This window comes from Gasterosteus aculeatus, chromosome 14 (assembly GCF_964276395.1).
Source record: "Gasterosteus aculeatus chromosome 14, fGasAcu3.hap1.1, whole genome shotgun sequence".
Lineage (NCBI taxonomy): Eukaryota > Metazoa > Chordata > Actinopteri > Perciformes > Gasterosteidae > Gasterosteus > Gasterosteus aculeatus.
The window spans coordinates 1400779-1420014 of record NC_135702.1 but is presented as its reverse complement, the minus strand read 5'-3'; the positions used below and the strand labels follow the sequence as shown (position 1 = coordinate 1420014).

General features: G+C 45.7%; 1 protein-coding gene, 1 long non-coding RNA gene and 1 pseudogene across 3 annotated transcripts in view; 1 reads left to right on the top strand and 2 right to left on the bottom strand.

The window, feature by feature from the left end:
- LOC120815181 (NACHT, LRR and PYD domains-containing protein 3-like) overlaps positions 1 to 19236 on the bottom strand; it is a 124668-nt gene that overhangs the window by 39817 nt on the left and 65615 nt on the right. The window lies entirely within an intron of this gene.
- Positions 6543 to 9731, top strand: LOC144388299 (uncharacterized). Its single transcript, XR_013452611.1, has 2 exons — positions 6543 to 6681; positions 8648 to 9731. It is a non-coding gene; the product is annotated as an uncharacterized LOC144388299 (long non-coding RNA).
- Positions 10643 to 18722, bottom strand: LOC144388262 (protein NLRC3-like; annotated as a pseudogene). Its single transcript, XR_013452583.1, has 6 exons — positions 17658 to 18722; positions 17389 to 17562; positions 16922 to 17095; positions 16457 to 16630; positions 11678 to 11724; positions 10643 to 11533 (listed from the first exon to the last, which is right to left on the bottom strand). The product of XR_013452583.1 is annotated as a protein NLRC3-like (transcript).

Genomic DNA, 19236 nt, shown 5'->3' with positions numbered 1-19236 from the left:
ATCAACAAGTAAGAGTCGAGGGTGCGCTGGAATCCGCAAGGTTGGCGGTTCAACCCCGGCTGCTCCATGTCCCATGCTGAAGTGTCCCTGAGCAACACACATGACCCCTAAAAGCCAGGAGTTGAAAATGTAATCGCTTTGGATAAAAGCGTCAGCTAAATGACCTGTAATGAAGCTTCAGCATGTTGAGAGAATAACATTATATTTATTCCACCTTCATCTGCAGCTTGAGTCACTTTATCAGGAATCAGGAAACATTTATTTACAGTAGACAGACAAGACAGCAGTGCACAAGTACTAAAATAAAGTAAAATGAAATGCTAATGCAATAGGTTAGTAAAGTAAGGCTATGGGTTAGTATGAAACAAGGGAATAAAGTTAAACATTTTAAATATTAAAAAAGTTAAAAAGAAAAATATTAAGCATAAAGTGCACTAACAAGTAACAAAGTGACGAGTGACGACAAAGTGATGAATGACAGTTAAAGTGGCATGTGCAGTATGAAGGGGAGTGACCGGTGGAGTTTTATAGTCAGTCAGTGGGGGACCGGCTCTGTTGATGAGCCCGACTGCCGACGGGGAGAAACTGTTGGTGTGGCGGGAGGTCGTAGTCCTGATGGACCTCAACCTCCTGCCAGATGGCAGGGGCACAAACAGGTTTTGTCCGGGGTGAGAGGGGTCGGCTACATTACATTACATTACATGTCATTTAGCTGACGCTTTTATCCAAAGCGACGTACAATAAGTGCATTCAACCATAGGGTACAAACTCAGGAGAACAAGAAACAAGAAAGTGCAATTTCCTCAAATAAGCCAATTTACAATTTGCTATAGATGAGTGACGTTACAAGTACAATTTAAGTGCTACAATTTGTTAGTCTTTAGTCGAGGTAGAGTCTGAAGAGGTGTGTCTTTAGTTTGCGGCGGAAGATGTGAAGGCTCTCTGCGGTCCTGGTGTCATCAGAGAGCTCGTTCCACCATTTCGGCAAAAGGACAGCGAAGAGTCGAGACCTAGTCGAGTGTTTTGCTCTCAGTGAGGGAGGGACGAGCAGTTTATCACATGCAGAGCGGAGAGTGCGGGTCGGGATGTAGGGTTTGACCATGTCCTGGATGTAAGCTGGACCCCATCCATTCACAGCATGGTACGTGAGCACCAATGTTTTGAACTGGATGCGGGCGGCCACCGGTAGCCAGTGAAGAGAGCGGAGGAGTGGAGTAGTGTGGGAGAATTTCGGAAGGTTGAAGACCAGTCGAGCTGCTGCATTCTGAATGAGCTGCAGAGGTTGAATGGCGGTGGCAGGGAGACCAGCCAGGAGGGAGTTGCAGTAGTCCAGGCGGGAGATGACAAGAGCCTGAATCAGTACCTGCGCTGCTTTCTGAGTGAGAAGAGGACGTATTCTCCTGATGTTGTAGAGCGTGTATCTACAGGATCGCGTTGTCGCGGCGATGTTGGGAGTCAGGGAGAGTTGGCTGTCGAGTGTGACGCCGAGGTTCTTAGCGGTCGAGGTGGGCGTTAACACAGAGTTCCCAAAGTTGACTGTCAGGTCCTGGGTAAGCGAATCTTTTCCGGGAAAGAAAAGTAGTTCAGTCTTGTCGGGGTTGATTTTCAGATGGTGGGCGGACATCCACTGAGAGATGTCAGTTAGACAGGCAGAGATCCGAGCCGCCACCTGGGTGTCCGAGTGAGGGAAGGAGAGAATTAGTTGTGTGTCATCGGCATAGCTGTGGTAAGAGAAGCCATGCGAGCGAATGACAGCGCCAAGAGAGTTGGTGTGAAGCAAAAACAGGAGGGGACCCAGCACGGAACCCTGAGGAACTCCAGTAGTAAGAGGACAAGGTTCCGACACAGATCCTCGCCAGGTTACCCGGTAGGTGCGACCATCAAGGTATGACGAGAGAAGGGAGAGAGCAGAGCCTGTGACACCAAGTTCCTGAAGGGAGGAAATAAGGATCTGGTGGTTGACCGTGTCAAATGCAGCAGAGAGGTCCAGAAGGATGAGGAACGGAAGAAGGTCAGGTGCGATAGATTGTAGAAGATGTGATGAAATGGGGTCAAGAGGGCAGGTGGTCGGACGGGGAGAGGTTACTAGGGTAAGAATTTGGTTAGGAGAGAGGGCGGTGAAAGAGGAAAGTGTGGGCGAAAGAGGTGAGGTCGGTGGGACGCGAGAAGTAGGAGGTGGGTTTGAGAAGGAGGAGCGTATGTCAGCTATTTTCTTGGTGAAGTAGTTGACAAAGTCTCCCGGAAGAAGGGTGGAGGGGGGAGGAGGGGTAGGGGGTTCGAGGAGATTGGAGAAGATCGAGAAGAGTTTTTTGGGGTTAGAGAATGAGGATTCAATTTTGGATTGGTAGAAAGAGCTTTTGGCAGCAGAGATAGAAGCAGAAAACGAGGAGAGGAGAGATTGAAATTTGAGCAGGTCCTGTCTCAACCGGTTCCACGGACCGGTTGAGACAGCCACGGAGCCGGAGGGGATTTGCCAGTCCGTCGTGTCGTAAGAGGGCAGAGAGAGTCTAGAGAGGAGGAAAGAGTTGAGAGGAGAGTCTCTGCAGCAGCGTTCGGATGCAAGAGTGAGAAGGAGTCAGTTGAAGGGAGAGCTGATAGAACAGAGGATGCCAGCGAGGAGGGAGAGAGGGAGCGAATATTGCGACGAGCCGGTATAGAGTTAGTCCATGAGGGAGGTTTGTTAGTTATAGAGAGTGGAAGGGAGTAAGAGATGAAGAAGTGATCAGACACATGAAGTGGAGTTACAGAGAGGTTAGTGGTAGAGCAGTTTCTAGTAAAGATGTAGTCAAGGTGAAATCCACAACCTTCTCCACTGTCTTTAAAGCGTTGAGCTCCAGGTTGTTCTGACTGCACCACGACACCAGATGGTCAGAATCCACCTGTAGGCGGACTCGTCCCCACCAGAGATTAGTCCAATGAGGGTGGTGTCATCCGCAAACTTCAGGAGCTTGTAGGACTGGTGACTGGAGGTGCAGCAGTTGGTGTACAGGGAGAAGAGCAGAGGGGAAAGAACGCAGCCTTGGGGGGAACCGGTGCTGATGGTCCGGGAGGCTGAGACATGTTTCCCCAGCTTCACGTGCTGCTTCCTGTCAGACAGGAAGTCTGTGATCCACTTGCAGGTGGAGTCGGGCGGCGCAGCTGGGAGAGTTTGTCCTGCAGCAGAGACGGGATGATGGTGTTGAGAGCAGAGCTGAAGTCCACAAACAGGATCCTGGCGTAGGTTCCTGGGGAGTCCAGATGCTGGAGGATGTAGTGGAGGGCCATGTTGACAGCATCGTCCACAGACCTGTTGGCTCTGTAGGCGAACTGCAGGGGGTCCAGGAGGGGGTCGGTGAGGGACTTCAGGTGGGTCAGGACTAGCCGTTCAAAAGACTTCATGACTACAGAGGTCAGGGCGACGGGCCTGTAGTCATTGAGTCCTGTGATCCTGGGCTTCTTGGGAACAGGGACGATGGTGGAGGCCTTGAAGCAGGCTGGTACGTGGCAGGTCTCCAGGGAGGTGTTGAAGATGTCAGTGAACACCGGAGACAGCTGGTCAGCACAATGCTTCAGGGTGTGAGGGGAGACGGAGTCCGGACCGGCTGCCTTACGGGGATTTAGTCTTGGTATTAATAAGTATTAATTACTACTAAGTAATAGTAATACTACGTATTAATATTATACATTTAGAGTTTTACGTATGTTGAGTTGATGAATAACGGGTTTCAACAATGAGACGGTTTTCAATGAGAAAGGTTTCAGCGTATAATAAATAATATGTCTATATATATATATATATAGACAATAAAACGTGTATATGTCTATATGTATATATATATAGAGATATACACGTTTAATTGTAGAACTTAAATTGTACTTATTGTACTTATCTATAGCAAGTTGTAAATCTGCTTATTTGATGAAATTGCACTTTCTTTTTTCTTGATCTCAAAGTCAAAGTAGCTTTATTGTCAATTTCCTGCATGTCAGACATACAAGGAATCGATAAAAACGTTTCCCACTCTCCCGCGGTGAAACATATAAAGTGCACAGGCACAACAACAGATAAGATAAGACATTTAGACATTTTAGATATACATATAGATAAAAAAAAATTAAAAAAGGAAACGTAAGTGATAAAAGTGCAAGAGACAGTTTTGTTGCAGAGTCCTGAGTGATTTAAGGGGGGGGGGGGGGGGGGGAGGATTTCAGCCCCATGTCAGACTGACGGATATGGCTGGGGGGGTGAGGGGAGAGAATTTAGCTTTCTGACAGCTTGGTGCATGAAGCTGTCTCTGAGTCTGGTGCTGCGGAGGCTCCGATACCTTCTTCCAGAGGGCAGGAGGCTGAACAGACTGTGTGGCTGGTGTCACTCGCAATCGAGGTAGATTTCCGGGTGAGGCGGGTGGTGTATATGTCTTTCAAGGAAGGGAGTGGGAGTGGGGCACCAATGATCTTACCAGCTGTGTTCATGATGCGTTGCAGTGCTTCCCTGCTGCGTTCAGTACAGCTACTGCCCCACGCAGTGATGCAGCTGGACACGATGCTTTCAATGGTGCCCCGGTGGATGACCTGGCTCTGAGGGCTTCGTCTCTGGCCCTCAGCAGCCGATGGACAGCTCCTGTCGGCCATGGCTTCTTGTTAGCCCGAGTGATGATGGTCTTTGTGTGGGTCACATCATCTATGCATTTGCGGATGTAAGAGCAGACGGTGTCTGTAAGCTCCTCGTTGTCTATGTGGTTGTTGTGTGTAGCTGCTTGCTTGAACATGTCCCAGTCTGTTGTCGCAAGACACTCCTGAAGAGCACACATTGATCCATCCGGCCACACGGAAATCTCTTTCCCAAGCGGTTTTTCCACTTTCACCCTGGGCCTGTATGCTGGCATTAGCATGACAGTGATGTGGTGGGAAAGTCCGATGTGGGGGAGGGGGGAGGCCTCGCATGCTCCTTTGCGTGAGGTGTAGACCAAGTCCACGGTGTTTTTCTCCCTTGCTGATGGAGTTTTGGTAGTTACAGTTTTAAGATTAGCATGATTAAAATCTCCGGCGATGATATTCAATCCATCTGGGCGTGCGGTCTGTTGGAGGGATGTATACCGCGATTAGCAAGACCGCAGTAAATTCCCTCGGCAGATAGAAAGGACGGCACTTTGTGATCATGAACTCCGCCAGTGGTGAACAATGTCTGCATACTACCACAGCGTCCTGGCACCACGCATCCCAAACTCCTCCACCGCGTTGTTTACCTCCGTTAACGTGGGCTCTGTCCTCTCCATAGCTATGCTAGCTGCTCAAGATGTACAGCGGAGTCGGGGATGTTGTCGTTTAGCCATGTTTCAGTGAAAACCAGCACACAGCAGTCACTCACTGTCCGATTCGCTGATCTCAGTAGTCGTATGTGGTCCATTTTGTTGTCCAAGGATCGTGCGTTAGCCATGATGATGGATGCTACGGCTGGGCGAGTTGGGCTAGCCGCTAGCCTGGTTCGGATACCTCCGCGCTTGCCCCTCTTCTGCTTCCTCGCACACCGAGTTTGTTTCCTTACTTATTGTAAGTCGCTTTGAGTAAATGACATGTAAAGTACTGTAATAATATAGTATACTGTAGGTACATATATACATGTACTGTATATGTACTATTACTAGTATTACACATGAATTATTAATGTTCAAATGTGTTAGTATCTTATTTTATTCTTATATTTTATTTTGTAGGGATGCACCTGTGCTCATGATGATGATTCTGATGCGGTATTGAAATGAGTCATCAACACACGCGTGTACTTCCCCGTCCCTCTGAGACTTCTTGTCATGGAAACTAGATCGTGGTCGTACGACCACCCCCCGTGTTTGTGGTGAGGGGGGGGGGGTGTGTATCTGCGGCCTCAAGAGATGGTTTTAAAAGGAATTTTTACGCCTTCTAAGGATTGCCCAACTAATTAACCACAGAGTGACTATAAACTGCATGAGGGGGGGGGGGGGGGCCTCAGTGCGTATGGAAGAAAGAAACACACAGAACCTGCTAGTTGGAAAAAAAGTTGGAGGACAAACCAATTAATATTTATTTTGTTGTCCAACCGTCATTTATTTCTGATCAGGTTCAACTGTGTGTGTATTAGTGTGTGTGTGTGTGTGTGTGTGTGTGTGTGTGTATTAGTATGTGTGTGTGTGTGTGTGTTTGTGTGTGTGTGTGTGTGTGTGTGTGTTCTCAGCCTTTGAGTTCTCAACTCATTCTCAGTGTTCATAGTACTTTTTCGTGGTACTTTTCACTAAAGTACAACAATCTAAATACTAGGGCTGCAACAACGAATTGATAAAATCGCTAAAAGTCGAGTAAAGGAAGCGTGTTGTGCTCTGGCGCCCCCTGTGGACTGAAGCGGTGTTGCCTCTGAGCACCAGGGTCCCTTCAGGAAACGTCTCATTTAACAGGAAAACAGAAACACTTTGTTGCTCCTCATTTGTAGCCGATTCTGATGGTTGAAAAGAGGCGTGTTGTTAAAATGTTGAAGTGGTTTTATATTAGAGTGACATTAATGAACGTGCACTAACCCACTAATCGCTGCACGACGCTGGCAGGTGACTCGTCTCCAGTACCTGAACGCTCTCATGGCGTCGCGGGTCGGTCACAGTCCAGATCCTCCAGAGATTAAGATCCTGCCCAACAGTCAGACCAAGCTGCTCAACGACAGAAACTCACAGCCAGGTACGTTTCTCCACCGTCCTCCTGGAACCAACACCAGCGACAACGTGTCCACCAAACCGCTGTGAATCAGGACGCAGGTCTTTTATTCTACGATTTCCTCTCTTTATAAAGGAAAGCTTAGTGGACTTAAAATATGAAGCGTGCATGTTAGAGACCTGTCAATCACAGTAAGCCCCGCCCTAAGGCATCACCTGCTTCATGGTCTGTTAGAGAGCTGTCAATCACAGTAAGCCCCGCCCTAAAGCATCACCTGCTTCATGGTCTGTTAGAGAGCTGTCAATCACTTTAAGCCCCGCCCTAAAGCATCCCTTGCTTCATTATCTGCTAGAGACCTGTCAATCACTTTAAGCCCCGCCCTAAAGCATCACCTGCTTCATGGTCTGTTAGAAAGCTGTCAATCACTTTAAGCCCCGCCCTAACGCATCCCCTGCTTCATGGTCTGTTAGAGACCTGTCAATCACTTTAAGCCCCGCCCTAAAGCATCACCTGCTTCATGGTCTATTAGAGAGCTGTCAATCATTTTAAGCCCCGCCCTAAAGCATCCCCTGCTTCATGGTCTGTTAGAGAGCTGTCCATCACTTTAAGCCCCGCCCTAAAGCATCACCTGCGTCATGGTCTAATAGAGAGCAAAGAGGAAGGCGTTGTCTCTCCGTATCATAGCAACCAGATGTAAAACCTTCCTGTAAAAAGCGCTTCGTGGACACAGACTCTTTGTGGATGAATCGCACTCGAGCGTCTTTGTGTTGTTTCCTCGCTGCTCGTCTCCTGATGGCTGAACGATAATAATCTTCCTCTTTCTCTCCCCTCTCTGCTTTCGCACCTCCGTGTCTTCTTCTGTGGTCTCGTCCAGAGTTCCCCGTCAACTTTTCCTTCTTTGATACCATCGAGAATTACTGTTAGTATTTAATCATTTAATGTTTGTTTGTCTGCATGAGGTGAAATGCAGCCGTCTGAGGCGTGACAGCAGACACACACACACACACACACACACTCCGCTGTCCCCCTGTGTGCGTTCCTGTGTGTCCATTTGTGTTTGGTGACGTTTTATTTCCTCTGCTCTTTCCCTGCAATCATCTCCCTTCTCTCCATCAGTTAAAGGTCGTGTCTGATCTGATCCACATGTTTATATCCATGACCTTAAAGGCTGAGACGTGTCCCTCTGGCGTCCACACTGGAGGCTCATGGGCACGAAGGCAGAGACGCGGCCCGAACCTGAGCTGCTAACGGTTCAATCGGCTTGTTTTCAATAGACACAATTTGCTGAAATGCAAATATATAATATATATATGTATTTATATTTGAATCACTAAACAATAGTTTACGTCCAGTAAAGTGTAGTTCCAAAGCGTAAAGCACCAGACCTCCAAATGAAGTCATAATAGTTGGTTTGAGCTTCTTTTCATGTATCACCAAATATATTTGCAGAAAGTCATACAGAAAAAACCTATTTTCATTCAAACATTAACCTAAAATATATTTCTGAATTAGCACCTCTTTATGTTGTAAAAGCTTGAAGTCTTTGCTTTAATTTAGTGGTCCGATGTTTCGCTGAGTGCAACTCAATGAAAATTAGAGAATTTCTGAAATCTTTATTTAATATAAAAACAGGTTTACGTTTCAGTCTTTATCAAATAAAGCGATCCTACAGAAAGTAGCCTGGAAGTCATTTTACCTTAAGTGGTCAATTCCTTTGTACGGTGTAATATGACATGTTTCTTCCGTTTAATTTCTCATTAAATGTGTAAATATCCCATTAAAGCAGCGTAGTATATAATTAATAATGAGCCCTTTGTTGTAGCTTCAGTTATTAGAACTTTGAGGTTTTCTTCCTCTCGGCTTCTTCTTCGTCTCTCTGGCGCCGCCCTGTTGCCCCCCCCCCCCCCCCGTGTGGTGGTGCTCGCCCCGTGATGCCCCCCCCCCCCCCTCACTAACCCCCCCTCTCCCTCTGGTTGGTCGGGTTCCACAGGTGGCAGCAGCGCCCAGGTGAGCTCCACAGAAGAGGAGGCTCATGGGTAATGCGGCGCTCACCTGCTGCAGGAGATTCTTTAACCAATGAATCATTGTGGCTGAAACGTCGTTATTGGACCAAACTGGAGCCAGAGATTTTATTTCTGCTTTAAATTCCTTTTATTTGATTTTAATCACAATTATTTTATGCTGTTTTATCCACTTTATGTGTAGATGAATGAATATAAATGTATTTTGTTTTAATTCAACATGTTTCTCCAGGTTTTATACTAAACTGTGTGTGTGTGTGTGTGTGTGTGTGTGTGTGTGTGTGTGTGTGTGAACACGCCTCTGAATGAACCCTTTTGTTTGTACATTTATTAACAATGTATAATTTATTATTTTACTGCAACAACACGGTAAAATAAGATCAACTCTAAAGTTTAAAGGAGGCTGAAAGAAGAAGCGACCAGTCGTTTTAATTTGCCGATAACCGTCAAATCGTTTACTTCAGTAAAAGTCAAATGACGGCTCACTAAACCGTACTGCTAGTATTTAAAAGTATTAATACATCAGTGACGTGTTTCATTCATATTCATCCTGCATTCATGTTGCACGTTAACTCCTTCATGTCCTTTTATTTAGCTTCATCTTCATCATTCTATTTGTGATGAACTGAAGGATGAAGTGATGTTTTTTCTGGGCAGGAAGATGAAAAACTAATCTGAGAAGAAACTAAAGCGTCACACGAATATAATAAAAGTCAAATATTTACCTCTGAGAGGTTCATTTGTAAATTAACGTCAAATATAAAATATAAAGTGCTGCAGTGAAGTACCTTGACTTTCCACTGGAGTGCAGTACTTGTACTTGTACACCAGATGTACTCTGTATTCTGTTTCTTTCAGCGCAGCAGGACAAGTTTTAAAATGAGCTTCAGCGCCGTCGTCATGGTTACGCTCTTTGTCCCCCAGAGACTCGTCCTGGAGTATAGAGTGGATTTTATTTTATTACCCTTTTCCTTTCTTTGTTGCAATGAGTTCATTTGGTTTCAGGAGACTGAATGTATATAATATAATAATAAAAAGATAATCCCGACTGCTGATGGAGAGAAATGTTTGTTAATATCTGACCGTTTACAGCAGAATGAGGAGGTACTTTATTGTGATCATTTCTTTCAGGTACAATAACGACGTTATTAAGAGATTTAAAGTTAAAATCGTTCCTCTTTCTGTTTGATCTGATTTTTTGGGACCGTTGCTGCTGTCTGTGTTTTATTTTGGCGGTGCGTTGAGAGACTCCATCACATTTAACACTTTCAATACTCAAGTTTCTTAGTAATAAACTCCAGCCTGTTATAAAATACGTGCTTGTTGTTTGTGTGTTGTTGTTGCCACGGTGACGCGGCCCAAAACACCACAAGGCGACTTCAGTAGGATATTTACTGCAGGATGAAACCTTCAAGTTGCACCTGAAGCACCGAGCTCAGTAGTTTGTGTTGTTTGGAGACGACTCTGCGTTAACGTTCATACGGTTAATAAACCAAGTTATTTATTACTTATTTGTTTGTTTATTACAAACTTTGTCAACCAGCTGTAACACAGATGTTTTCTCTGCTAGTGACAAAACAAGTAAATACATATAAATAATATGTAAATAGTACAGCATGTTTAAGAAGGATCATAGTATTTCATGTCAAAATAAACAATACAGCATGTTTATATTATGACGTGTTTAAAAATGTACAGTTGTTTCCAATAAAAGTCATTTATTAACATTAGAAACATACAATTATATTGCTGTTAAGCCAAAGTAATACGTGGACTAAATGTTGTACTATTATAGTGAATAAAAACACAAGTACTGATATTATCTGTCAGGATATTAAACATTTTCTTCAGGAGTTTGAATCATTAAAAAAACCTGATTATGTGAAATTATTTCTTAGTTCGCTGAACAGATTCTGAAAGATTAAGTTAAAATTGTCTTAAAAAAGAATTCGACATTTAAAGTGTTTCCCCTTGTTGTTATTAGCGTGAGTGGAAATGAAACACACACATAAGGACACATTTATCTCACATGGGGGCAGACGAGCATTTTATAAAACGTCTTCTTGAAGATATAAAGATGAAGATTAAAGCCTAATTAGGAGCCGATATCTAAACGATGATCTATTGATTCAAGGAGCACAGCAGCATTAAGCTGAGCTCCTTCACACGTCCACCTGAGTCCCAGAGAGCTGTGGACCCCCCAGAGTCCAGACCAGCTCAGGTACCCCTCACCTGCTCCACCTGCATCTACACCCACATGAACCACCATCAGCTGTGTGACAGAGAGGAAGGTTCTCCACCAGGAGGAGACTCTCCCTCCTACAGAGAACACAGAGACACTGAGGAACCAGACCAGGACCCAAACCCAAACCCAAACCCAAACCCAGGATAAAGAGGTTCAGTGAATGTGGTGCTGAAGGTGTGGAGGTGGATCAGTGTGTCAGAGGAGACTCTGTAGAAGGACAGAGAGCCAGCAGGACAGTCCACATACACTGCTACTCTACCAGAGGAGGAGGTGATGCGTGTTTCTTTATTATTGTGACAGACAGAGTAACCTTCATCAGAGCAGCTCAGACTCCAGGACTGATCATTGTCTCCAAACCAACAGTCTCTGTTTCCTTTCCTCTTGATTCCTCTGTAACTCACTGATACATCAACGTTTCCTCTCCACTCAACCTCCCAGTAACAGCGACCAGTCAGACCAGTTCTACACAGCAGCTGATAACAGATGTCAAATCTGTCTGGATGACCAGGATATGACTGATCCTCCATCACATGTGTCACCTTCCTGTTGTTGTCAGACAGTTTGAGGTGTTTGTTTACTGTGTTTGTGTCGATTGTGAGTTCACAGGAATCTGATGAGAGAACAAGACACAAAACAGCTGCAGTTATTAATCATGTGTTCATCTACTGACACGTTGATGATGACATCACAGAGGTGAATGAGTGATGTCACAGTGTGAAGATGGTTGAATCTTCGTGAATCAAAGCACACTTACACTTCCTCAGACCTGGTGTCAACCATCGGACTCCATCAGGCTCCACCCTGAAAGGAGGAGGGGGGTCAGAGCAGCATGGAGACATGGACATTACATCACTCTCACACACAGCTTTGTCCTTCATGTCCACATGGAGCACCTCTTCTTCTTCTACCACTACTTACAGACGACCACAGACTGTCAGTCAGGCGTCACACAGCGACGAGGTGCTGGAATATATTCATGGAATAAAGTAGATAAATGTGGAATAAATAATAAACGGACCTGTCGCTGTACTTTCACCAGATGGGAATTAAAATGTGAGAAATGACGTCGTGCTGCAGATGAAGCTTCATGGGACGTGTGCAAAGGAACATTAACATTAAACCGTTTAATAAGCAAATATTCACTAAATATAGAAATAAAGACCATTCAGTATTTACAATGTTTCACAATGAACAAACAACACAAACAAAGAGAAGAAACGCACTCGTTAGTTTATTGGATTCACTGTTTGGTTTTTCACTCATTCACTTCCGTCCCGTTCTGCACTTTTACTGTGATATTACAGAACGTCCTCATGTAAATACACTCAAGCATCTGCAAACGGGTCGGCGTGTGGATTCAAGCCAAAGGTGTGATCATTGAATGTACTGTAGTATTCAGTCAGGTCACAGGCTGCTGATCATAATAGTACTATTATAATATAGTACTTTGTGTTCTCAGCGTGTCGAGGTGCAGAGTTACTAACGATTGTCACGTCATCAGCTGTTGTGTCAACACGCCTCATATGGTTTACAGGAGTAATCACATGATGTAGAGACAATGTCTTCATTAGAGTCAAAGGGACACAAGGACTGTTCATTGATGTTCACCCTCCAACACTGATGGACATTCAAGTAAAGGTAAGAAATACAACTTTAATATCACTTGTGATCATTTCTGCATTGATACAGTTTGATATCAGCTTTGTCTTCATTTGGATTTGATCTCGATTCCAATTTAAAGAGCCGCTCTGATTTTAATGTGACGTTCTGAAAAGGTTGAATAGATTTGATCTCCAGTGGTGGAACTAGATTGTATTTAAATGTCAGATAAGTGGGTTATTATTGCTTTAGGCTTTGAGTTAAGGTCCGTCGTCACTACTAGTTAAAGTTTGAATGGTATTCAACATTTAAACATAAGATTGATTATTGATTATCGTTGTGACTTTAGACTTTTACTTTCTTAACTTGAACTTCATTTTGCTTTTATGGATTTTCATTAGACGTTTATTTTAGTTTCCTCTTCTCTCTCCTGCGGCAGCGTTTACACCCTAAAAGTTTCATCTCAGCTTTGTGATTCTAACATTGAGTTGGATTGATTTTTAATTTGCTGGAAGCCGTAACTAGTTTGAGATGATCTGCGGTTTAGTTTGATTTGTACTGACGGCGTTCTGATCCGTGTTGTAGTTGTTATGTGACTCAGTGGTTTGATGGACTGGTTCCCTTTCAGGTCCACTGCTTTACTTTCCATTGCTGAGTTCACTTTGTTGTTTGGTGTTTTGCAGGTTTCATTAGTTTGACTTTACATCATTAGTCGTCTCCTCACAGTCAGTGACAGAGTAGCTCCTAAAGGACAGGAGGACATCTCAGGGGGGTTTAGATGCACCAGGTTGCATCATGGTCGTGTTTACGACTCAGGACCTGCTGAGTAGCACCAGAGAGAAGATGGAGGAGCAGACGGAGGCCAAAGGAAGAGAAGCAGTGGACGGACTTGAGAGCACGATGAGGAAACAGCTGAAGACACTTGTGAACATCAAGATGTCTGCAGCAGTAAACAAAGGACAGAGACAGGAGACAGACAAGGCCCGATACCCCGTCCCCCAAAGGCCCCAGATCCAGCAGGTAGGAACCGTTCAGTGGGACATCAGCACCCAGCAGCAGAGGACGAGGGACAACCGAGGGAGGACAGGTGGACCTTATATATGTGGACAGGAGGGACATTGGTGCAGAGAGTCGCAGGAGACACGCGACTAAACGCTCCTCCACGGCTGGAGGCTCCACCCACCTCCACCCGCCTCCACCTCACCTCCACCCACATCCACCTCCACCCACCTCCACCCGCCTCCACTTCACCTCCACTCACATCCACTTCCAACCACCTCCACCTCACCTCCACCTCACCTCCACCCACCTCCACCTCACATCCACCTCACATCCACCCACCTCCATCTCACCTCACCTCCACCCACCTCCACCTCACCTCCACCACCTCACCTCACCTCCACCCACCTACCCCACCTCACCTCGACCCACCTCACCCTCACCTCCACCCACCTCCACCTCACCTCCACCCCACCTCACCTCCACCCACCCACCTCCACCACGTCACCCACCTCACGTCCATCCACCCAACTCACCTCCACCCACCTCCACCCCTCACCTCCACCCACCTCACGTCCCTCCACCTCACCTCCACCCACCTCCACCCCCCTCACGCAACCCCCACAGCAGACGAGGCCCAAACAGCAACTGGTGCCACGTGGCCCCCCACTGGCTCCCAGCAGCTTAGATAAGCAGCCCCAGTCTCCCCAGTTTACGACTCACGTTGCAGAAGAAGAAGAGAGAATAAAGATTATAAACCGCTGAGATTTAAAAACTGAGATTGATTCACTAAAAGAGGGAAAGTGTCATTAAAAGGTTGTGAAGGATTTAAATGAGGAATGAAGGTGATGAGAAATGAGGACAGTCGTTGTACATAGTGTCAGTTTTTGTATTAATGTTGTCGTGTTTTAGTCTCTAAGTTCTAACCTGAGTGTAAAGTGCACGATACACTTGATACACAATCTGGATGATGGAAGCAAATGTCTGATCAGAGGAACATTGATAGGAGCAGTACATGAAATATGGACACTTTGTCACAGACGCTTCAACGCCTCCACACTTACATTTCAAAACGCTGAACATGAGAGAAAAAGTCTGTCAGACAATCGCAGAGCGACGGAATGTGGAAGCATTTAAAAATATCTACTCACAGGAAAGTTGTAGACTGTTTGAGTTGCTTTTAATGATTGTTTGATGTGTGAAGACGTTGAAGAACAGAAGTTGAGGGTGTTGAATGAGTCCAATCATTAGCAAGGTACTAAACTAAGCAGCATGAGACACATTCACAGGGGACATCTGGACAGACAGGAAGAGGAGTTCATCCTTTCATAGAATTATGCTTATTCAGATAACTAAAAGCATTTATCAGAATAGGAAGAATTGGTTTCTGAAGGCTAGACGTTCTTGTATCTGCTGTTTCTATTTCAAGTAAAGCTACACAACAACACGGAGAGATTGTGTCCGTTTGAGAAGGTAAACTGTGAAGGACACGGTCTCATCCATTGACCCTGTGATTGGTCTCTAACTACGTCCTTTACGGAGTCTCACATCTCCGTTTTCACAGCACAATACGGCCGTTATTAAAAGGAAGAATGTTTACGAGAGAACGGATCAGATTGAAGAGCTTTTGTGGGAAGAGATGCGTAAATATGAGCACTTGTACAAGCCGTCATTGGTGGACTATAAGGACGCCGGACGGCCTCTGATTCATGGAGGGAGATCTCCACAAACGACGGGAACAAAGTCGTGGAGGAAAATACGGGACAAATGTGTCCGTGATGAAAAGCAGCAGTGTGGATGCACGGGGCAATAAAGTCTATGATCAATAAATAAAGCAACCAACGACTTCCACACACAAAGACGTGACTCTCCAGGTCGTCTTCAACAAAACACGTTACTCCACCTGTTGTTCTGGAGGTGAATCGCTCTGCAACACACGCAGGACTTTACAACCAGGAAGTGAAACCAGTGCGTCGGCACGACGACGCAGACGCAGAAACATGCGCCGGCCTTTATTCAGGCTTATTACACCGATAGAGTGGTGGAATGACGCGGATCAGCCAATCTGAACTAGACTTATGAACAAAAGAGGTAGAAACTTTACACGTGTACTGTCCCTGCTCTGGGTTATCACGTAGATATGGTTCTAGCCTCGTATTTCAATGTTTTAAGGGATTTATAAGGTTGTTTATGACATTTTTGAAGGCAAATCTGGTCGGAGGTCCAAAGGGTCTGACTGTGACACTGCTGTTCACATCCCGTCTCCTAGCAACAGTCAACACTGGTTTCCATCACCTGTAGTCTGGAGGTGAAGGTGTTACAGCTCAGGTGGGTCTGCAGCCAATGAGGACTGTGGTCCAGTCCTAAACAAACCTCTTTGGGCTCTGACACACCAGGTCCACCATCAGCTGTTGGTTCTTCACTGAGCGTCTGTGGCCGACTGTCACCTGTAGCTTCAACAAGTCCCCTCTCATCATCCAGGGAACTGGCTCTCAGTGCAAAGCACCAAAAGCAGGTGAAGGTGAACTCCTTTAAAACACCAAACGTTCCTCCTGTGATGATCCATCAAGACGCTTTGAACAGATTGTTTCTGACTGTTTGTCTCTTAATGATAATGTCTGGACTAAAGGACAAACACACACTGGAGGCAGATGACCAGCATCTAAACATCCAAGTGTTGTTTAATAAGAGCCCACAAACCTGCAGCGTGACGACGTTGACTCATATCAACCCACCATGATGCCGTCAACGTGTCAGGAGACACTGACCTCTCTTACAACAACAAGACAAGGCTCCAGAGAAACAAGCCTTTCATCACCTTCCTCCCTGTTCAGGCTCATCCTGGCTACTGTTCCTCACTACTTCTGTCTGTGTTGATGGTCTTATGTGGGACACAAACAGTTAGTTATGGTCTGTGGCTGCAGCCTCTTCATACCTGAGAGTCTCCAGTCTCCACTGTGGATCCTCCAGTCCAGCAGACAGCAGCTTCACCCCTGAGTCTCCTGGATGATTGTAGCTCAGGTCCAGCTCTCTCAGATGGGAGGGGTTGGAGCTCAGAGCTGAAGCCAGAGAAGCACAGCCTTCCTCTGTGATCAGACAGACTGACAGACTGCAAACACACAAAACAACACATGTCACATGATCTGAGGGAGGTGTGAGGACTAGAAGGTCACTGCAGGACTGAGATACTGTCGGCTACTGAGGGGTCACATTAACATTGTTACTGACTGGTTTCCAGTCACAACTAAACACCCACTAATGTTCATCAACAATCTGACAATAATACTGAGAACATAAATACCTACATAGAATAAATGTTTGATGTAAATAATGCAAGCGGAAAGAATCTTACGAAAGTCAGGAATTTAACTAAATAAAAGACACCGTGTTGAATCCTGACCTGAGGGTCTTCAGGTCACAGTGTGGACTCTCCAGTCCGACACACAGCAGCTTCAGTCCTGAATCATGCAGGTCGTTGTTACTCAGGTCCAGCTCTCTCAGACGGGAGGGGTTGGAGCTCAGAGCTGAAGCCAGAGAAGAACAGCCTTCCTCTGTGATCAGACAGCCTGACAGCCTGCAGACACACAAAACAACACACATGTCACATGATCTGAGGGAGCTGTGAGGACTAGAAGGTCACTGCAGGACTGAGATACTATCAGGTACAGAGGGGTCACATTAACATGGTTACTGACTGGTTTCCAGTCACAACTAAACACCCACTAATGTTCATCAACAATCTGACAATAATACTGAGAACATAAATATATACATAAAATAAATGTTTGTTGTAAATAAGGCAAGCAGAAAGAATCTTACGAAAGTCAGGAATTAAACTAAATAAAAGAAACCGTGTTGAATCCTGACCTGAGAGTCTCCAGGTCACAGTGTGGACTCTCCAGTCCAGCACACAGCAGCTTCAGTCCTGAATCCTGCAGGTGGTTGTTACTTAGGTCCAGCTCTCTCAGATGGGAGGACTGTGAGCTGAGAACTGAGGACAGAGCTTCACAGCTTCTCTTTGAGAGTTTACAGTCACTCAGTCTGAAGAAACAACAATGAAGAAAATATAAACAATAAGTAGAAAAGATGGCAGCATGTTTAAGTCATGATGTGTGAATCTAACTCTCTGTACTTACAGAGCTTTGTTGGAGGCTTTGACCACTGGCAGCAGCCTCAGAAGAGCCTTCTCTGAAGCAGAGTATTTCTTCAGGTCAAACACCTCCAGATCTTCTTGTGATGACAGTAAGATGAAGACCAGAGCTGACCACTGAGCAGGAGACAGTTTCTCTGAGGAGAGACGTCCTGATCTAAGGGAACGTTGGATCTCCTCCACTAGAGAACCATCATTCAGTTCATTCAGACAGTGGAACAGATTGATGCTTTTCTCTGGAGACACATTCTTACTGATCTTCTTCTTGATGTACTGGACTGTCTCCTGATTAGTCTGTGAGCTACTTCCTGTCTGTGTCAGCAGACCTCGTAGGAGAGTCTGATTGGGCTCCAGTGAAAGACCCAGGAGGAAGCGGAGGAACAAGTCCAGGTGTCCATTAGGACTCTGTAAGGCCTCGTCCACAGCACTCTGGTAGAGACGCTTTGGTTTAGTTTGGACTCCAAAAAACCTCCCTGTTTTATAAAGTCTTTGATCTTTTAACAGCAGATTGTCACCAGAGTTGATGAAGGTCAAATGGACATGAAGAGCAGCCAGAAACTCCTGAACACTCAGATGGACGAAGCAGAACACCTTGTCCTGGTACAGTCCGCTCTCCTCTTTAAAGATCTGAGTGAACACTCCTGAGTGCACTGAGGCTTCTGTGATATTGATGCCACACTCTGTCAGTTCGGATTTATAGAAGATCAGGTTGCCTTTCTGCAGCTGATCAAAGGCCAGTTTTCCCAGAGACTCGATCATCTTCCTGCTCTCTGGACTCCATTCTGGATCCGTCTTAGCTTCTCCATCGTACTTGACCTTCTTCACTCTGGACTGAACCACCAGGAAGTGGATGTACATCTCAGTCAGGGTCTTGGGAAGCTCTCCTCCCTCTCTGGTCTTCAACACCTTCACCAGAACTCCAGCAGTGATCCAGCAGAAGACTGGGATGTGGCACATGATGTGGAGGCTTTGTGAGGTCTTGATGTGAGAGATGATCCTGCTGGCCTGCTCCTCATCTCTGAACCTCTTCCTGAAGTACTCCTCCTTCTGGGGTTCATTGAACCCTCTGACCTCTGTCACCATGCCGACACACTCAGGAGGGATCTGATTGGCTGCTGCAGGTCGTGTGGTGATCCAGAGGCGAGCAGAGGGAAGCAGCTTCCCCCTGATGAGGTTTGTGAGGAGCACATCCAATGAGGCCGACTCTGTGACATCAGTCAGGTCCTTATTGTTGGGGAAGTCCAGAGGAAGTCGACACTCATCCAGACCGTCAAAGATAAACATTACCTGGAACTCTTCAAACCTGCAGATTTCTTTGGTTTCACTGAAGAAGTGATGAACAAGTCCCTCCAAGCTGAACTTCTTCTCTCTCTGCACATTCAGCTCTCTGAAGGTGAATGGAAATGTGAACTGTATGTCCTGGTGGTCTTTGTCTTCAGCCCAGTCCAGAGTGAACTTCTGTGTTAAGACTGTTTTCCCAATGCCAGCCACTCCCTTAGTCATCACTGTTCTGATTGGTTCCTCTCCTCCAGCTGAGGGTTTGAGGAGGTCTTCTAGTCTGATGG